This window comes from Anticarsia gemmatalis, chromosome 18 (assembly GCF_050436995.1).
Source record: "Anticarsia gemmatalis isolate Benzon Research Colony breed Stoneville strain chromosome 18, ilAntGemm2 primary, whole genome shotgun sequence".
Taxonomy (NCBI): Eukaryota; Metazoa; Arthropoda; class Insecta; order Lepidoptera; family Erebidae; genus Anticarsia; species Anticarsia gemmatalis.
Genome location: NC_134762.1, coordinates 1,641,434 through 1,647,520, shown reverse-complemented (window position 1 = coordinate 1,647,520; position 6,087 = coordinate 1,641,434).

The following is a 6,087-nucleotide window of genomic DNA, read 5'->3' as shown; positions in this document are numbered from 1 at the left end:
AATGTTGACCTAATAATTTGTAATGAGTTCAATAACCAATATTATGCTGATATAGCAATACATTAAAACTAAACTACGGCTAAATACGTAACAATTTCGCAAATCTTGATAATATGATTGATTTTATAATAAAATCAAAATAAATAAAAAAATCGTGTCTCATAACCGACAACATCAATAACAATATATTATTTTTCGTAAATAATCGTTAAAAACGATAACGTTACCACTCTATTACATGCTATTATGTCATAAAGTCAACTCAGTTCAACTGTCACTTTTTCATTTTCAGGCCAATGAACATAAAAATATAATTATCATTAGTAATCATTACAATACAAAGTAGGTGTAAGAAATTGGTGCCTACTTCTAGTTTTTGTTTTACTCTTATCTAACGGTGCTAAAGTACTTTAAATTAATTTGTCAAAAACTTTATAACGGTTCCGCAAAAAAGCACTAAAGTTTCAGGTTATAAAAGTCACATTCTCTTTAAACTTTAAAAATCCAACTAAAAAAGTTATAAAACTGATTTATTCTATATTTCCCGCCCATACGCTTGTCATCATCGAAATTGATGAGATTGCCACAATAAAAAAACGTTCATAGAATGTAAAACAAGAGTTTAAATTCGCGTCTCGTACAAAATAGCAACCCCAACCATTTTGTGAATGAGAAAAGTGATTTACGATTCAAGAAAAGGTTTAAAACCGAGTGAAATATTCAACGAAAACGCATTTAAAATTTTCTAAATTAGATTTTTATAATGCAGTTTATTTTGATAAATCGCTGCTCGATTATTTACACGATTACCGTCGCTTACGTGATAGTATTAAGAAGTACCAAGCAAAGTTACCAACCTAAAATATATATAGTCCGACAACTTAGTAAAGTGTCACTAACACAATATTAATCATTATAATCTAGATGAAATGCTCATATCAACCTTTTAGCTAGCTTTTATTCATTCAAATCTAATTTTGTGTATTTTGAAAACAAAGAAACTGTAACACAGGTCATGGACATAGCTGCATCCACGTTGCGAGTCGCCCATGTCCTAAGTTCTTAATTTTGTTTACCTAAAGTAGCTACCAACCTTGCACGTAAGACTCTCTACAGACTTGCACTATAAGATGTAATTTTGCAGAAAAACATCAAACCAAATGACTATTATGAACTCCCTCGAAAATACACGTTTTTTATTTATATAATCTGGCACTGAGCGCTAAGTCTCCAACTCGCACCCAGCGTGGTGGACTCAAGGCCTAACCCCTCCTCCTTATTTGGGAAGAGACCCTTGCCCTGCAGTGGGATAGTAATGGGTTAAAAACAAAAAATCTAGCACTATAGTTTTATTCAGATCAACTGTTTCGTTATATTCTGTGCACATATACAAGCTGCCCACAATACTCATGTTACCTATTACCTACAAATATAATTGGCAGTTTCTATGGCTTTAATTTCAATTTCATTGATTCAAACTGGTAGGTATTAATAGTACCGACCTATAGAGAATACTTCAAAAGTTAGGTAGGTATACCGCGAACTAACACGAGTTTCTAAGGCCGCTTTTCAAGCCTTACCTTTTTGTATTCGATTTAAATACGAGATTAAAGTTCTCTTGTATATTTAATTGAGTTTACTGAGCTTTTTCAAACGTGTTGAAAACACCTCCACTTTAGTATAAAATTCATAACGCCTGTGAGATTGCTTATAGCAAAATTTGTTCAATGCGCGTCATAACGTCAGGTCATAAATTAAAGAGGAATTAAATATATATACCTTGTTAGTAGACGTTGGCAGAATTATATTTTTTGTAACAGTTTTGAAATGACTATGTGTAATAAAAACAAAAACAATCTAAACGCAATTTTTTTAAAGAAAGAGTTCAAAGAAATCTAGGTAGGTATCCTACAATCTTCATATGCTTCATTTACTCTGTCGTTATTTTATTATTTTACGAAATAAGTTACTTATATAAATTGTCTAATTGTGTTTAATTACATTAAACAGGATCTGATTCACATACCTCTTGAATTTTAATGAGAGAATACATCGTAAACGCCTACTATAAAGTGAGCCACTTAAAACATTACTGCCGCGTTATTGCTATCATGTTTTGTTCAGGCGCTTTCATATTAATACCGGACTTGTGGTTTCAATAGTTTAATTACAATTAAATAACTTTATGGTTTTACTTGCTATACTGGTTTTATATTGCCTATTTCCTAAAACAAGTGCTATTATGTGTGAATAGGATTTTATTTGCGTTTTCATGTTATTTAATTATTATTTATTTGGCATATCAACAGCATAAACACAAAAGGTTAAGAATAAGAAAATAAGAATAAATCATTGTTATCATTAGATCAATTATATTACTATTAATTACGTATTTTGAACTTATTTTCAACGATATTTTGCATTTATCCAGGCATTTTAAAATTAATCTATACTAATATTATACTATTATACTAATTATACTAATATTATAAAGTTGAAGAGTTTGTTTGTTTAAACGCGCTAATCTCGGGAACTACAGGTCCGATTTGTAAAATTCTTTCAGTGTTAAATAGTCCATTTATCGAAGAAGGCTATAGGCTATATATCATCACGCTACGACCAATAGGAGCAGAGAAGCAATATTTTATTTTACAAAAACGGGGAAAATTTTGATCCATTCTATCTTATGTGACGCAAGCGAAGTTGCGCGGGTCAGCTAGTTGTTAATATAAATGAACCGCACCGTAGTAGAACATGGCAAGGCAGGCTTTTTATTAAAAAACCGGGTGACGCAGGCATTAGTTTGTATAAAAACAAACAAATGAACATTAAATGCTATTAAGCCTTTGGAAACTGACATAAAGATGTTTTAAAATGCAATTCAGCAGCAGTCGGTCCAACGTTTGCGATATACTGTTATATTCTGGCGTGAAAATTGCTTGCATTTTTGGCTAAAACACCACTGAACTGTACAAAATGCGTATTAAGTAGCACATAGTAGTGTCTTTTCGTAACTTTATATTGCTAGAAAAAAGTTTTCTTCCCTTATCTTATCGTATACTTAGTTAGTGGACAACCTAGAGTCAAAGTTGTTCAAGCCAATGGCCATTGATGTGGTTTAACGACTGGCTTAATAGACAACAACCGGGATCGACTTTTACGTGCCCTACGAACCACGGAGACGCCCCACTCAAATACGCGGTCACCCATCTATGGAATGCCCGCGCCAAGGATTGCTTACTGGCTATGGGCACTTCAGATTGTATTCTGTCTTCTATAAGTAAGAGTGATGGATTCAAAAGCCTTTGGAGAGGCCTCAATCCGGTAGCAGTTACTCCTAAAATACAAGAAACTCCCTATAAATCTTCAGGGATTTTAATAAAATCGTATATAATAACGGTAACATTACCTTACATTAGTACAATCCTCATCGCTCTAACATCCAAAACAGCCGTGTCATTTGTTAGCTTTTAATATTTGCCAAGACAAAGGCATAAATTATGCGAAAAATCTACATTTTCTGTTACGTTACGTAAATTACGGTCGAATTTGACCCTTGGGACTTGCTTCTGGGGTGACTATATTGATGAGTGGAGCGGGGAAAATGTAGGCTTATTTTTTGGACACTTATTAACGCAATGTTCCTGCCTGCTGATTGTGTTAAAACAACTTTTGAGTCCGTGGTGTAGTGGTTAAGGTGTCATCAGTCATCACAGCTACCGCTTCAACAACAAAAATCATCGTTCAATTACTGTTCGAGCAAAATACTAAAAGGCTGTACCAACTCTCAATAGTTAACCTTTGAAATTGATAGCACCTCCGTTGTCTACTCACCGATATGGCAATAGACTGGTCTTCTGTAGCATGAGATAGAGGAACACCTATCATTGTATTGTCCTTATCTCACAATAGGTAAGGTCGTAAATAGTTTTAAATTTTTCTCCATTTATTTCTATCAGCCGTTAATTCTGACACCCCTTTTATGTCCAGGTCTGATACCTAAATGAAAGGTAAAATTCGAGTGTATTTAGTCTGTCTACATCTGCGGATAAAACCCGTTTCAGATGACATTTTATTCCGTATTCCGCTGATTCTATCCTATATGCTCTCTACCTAACTCCCCACGGATCAATCACTAGATTCTTTGAGCCTCGGTGCCACATTTGTCACATGTGTCTGTGCGTGTATGTCCTGTTACATACATACACACGTGTACTGTGTTGTATACATCCATACTGTATATAAAGCTGAAGAGTTTGTTTGTTTGAACGCGCTGATCACAGGAACGACTGGCTCAAATTGGCAAAATTCTACTGGCGTTTAATATGCTACGACAACAGGAGATGAACAGGAATAAAAAAGAATAGAAATCTGATTAACTACGGTCCACGCTGATGTAGTCGCTCTTGATCACTGGTACTATATTAAGCTAAAGAGCTTGTTCGTTCGTTTGAAGGAGTTGAACTCGACAACTATTGGTTCGAATTGATTTTTTTTTGTGTCAAATAGACCATTTATTGAGAAAGGCAATAGGCTATACAACATCAGGCTATGACAATACATGCCTTGTATGCTACAAGGCATGTATTGTCATAGCCTGATGTACTATTAGGAGCAGAGCGACAAAAAAAAATTGGGAAAATGGGAATCCTAAAGTCCATACAGACGAAGTTGCAGGCATAAGTGTAACATACATACACACATGTACTGTGTTGTGCACATACACATGTGTATTGTGTGTTAAGTCAATGACCGGGGTAATACTAATACCTTTAGTAAATGGTGTGTATGGGCAATAGAATTCGTTACGATCATTACTGTTCGTACCGAGATGTTTGGGGTTAAGGTAACAATAGTCGCTATTTGTGACTGTTCTAGGATTTTAGAGTTATAATAGTTGTGTGTTGGTTTGACTCAAGTAAGAGTTCTAAAAGCTTTGTGTGAAGGTAAAATGAAATAAATATGTAGGTACAGCGACATCTATTGAAATGAAAATTAAATTTAAGATGTTAAAATATTGTCAAAGAATAAAATAAGATTATTATTTTACAGGTTAGGTATACATAAGTTACATTTCTATTTTGTTATTTATTCCAACGACTTAGTCCCTGGAGATAATATGAAAAAATCCGTGCTCACCCTCTGAGGCGATAGCTGCAAATTGTGCATTCCTTTGCATAAAAACATAAATAATAATAATATGTGCGTGTAAGCTATCTATGATAACCTAGGTTTAGGCAAAGACAAGACAATACAAGATAGACAAGTAAGTAGGTAGTTACAAACCAAAAATTTGAAAAAAAACCTATCTTTACATTTTCCAAAAAAAATCCTTTTAATCACAATCAACTATTGTATTTTCCAGTTTCCACGATATCTCGCAATTTAATAATTTATCTATCTTGATAAAATTAATAACAAGGTTATAATAAAGTTTATGGGTTATCTAAACGCCATAATTTAATGGCTGCACCTCCCTTTGTAACAATCTGTTACTCAACTTTCGCTACAAAAGTTCTCTTTGATACTGTATTAAATTATAAATTTTTTTTTGGACTATTTTTGAAACAAACTTTATATGAGAAAAAGCTTCGTACCTAGAATTAAGTTTTATAACATAGGCTTTCTTATAGGTAGGTAACTTTTTCTCGCAACTTCGTCTACGTGGACTTCCTTTTGAGGCACAGATTTTTTTTATATTCTGTCAAAAAAATATTATAATGTATTTAATAAAATAGTCAGCTATAATTCTAAATCGGTTTTTTGCTTTTATATGAGCGTGATAAGTATTATTCAGGTAGAATTAGTGCACTTTTATGCGTGGCTCAAAAGGCCTAGGTGGAAATGGCGACCGCGACCTCATTTACGACAGATAAAAGTGCCAGAAGAAGATGAGGTGGTTGTGGTGCGTTGGTGTCGTAGGACACGTTTCTGTGCTAGGTGGCTGAGCCAGGAGGTATCGTGGGCAGTGACACCGTCAGCTAGGGCATGTCTCCAGGCGTCACGATCGTTAGCTGAGTTCTCCTAGGTTGAGGGTTCAATTTAATTTCTAAAAAAAATATAATTCTACCTGACGCCATCTTAATC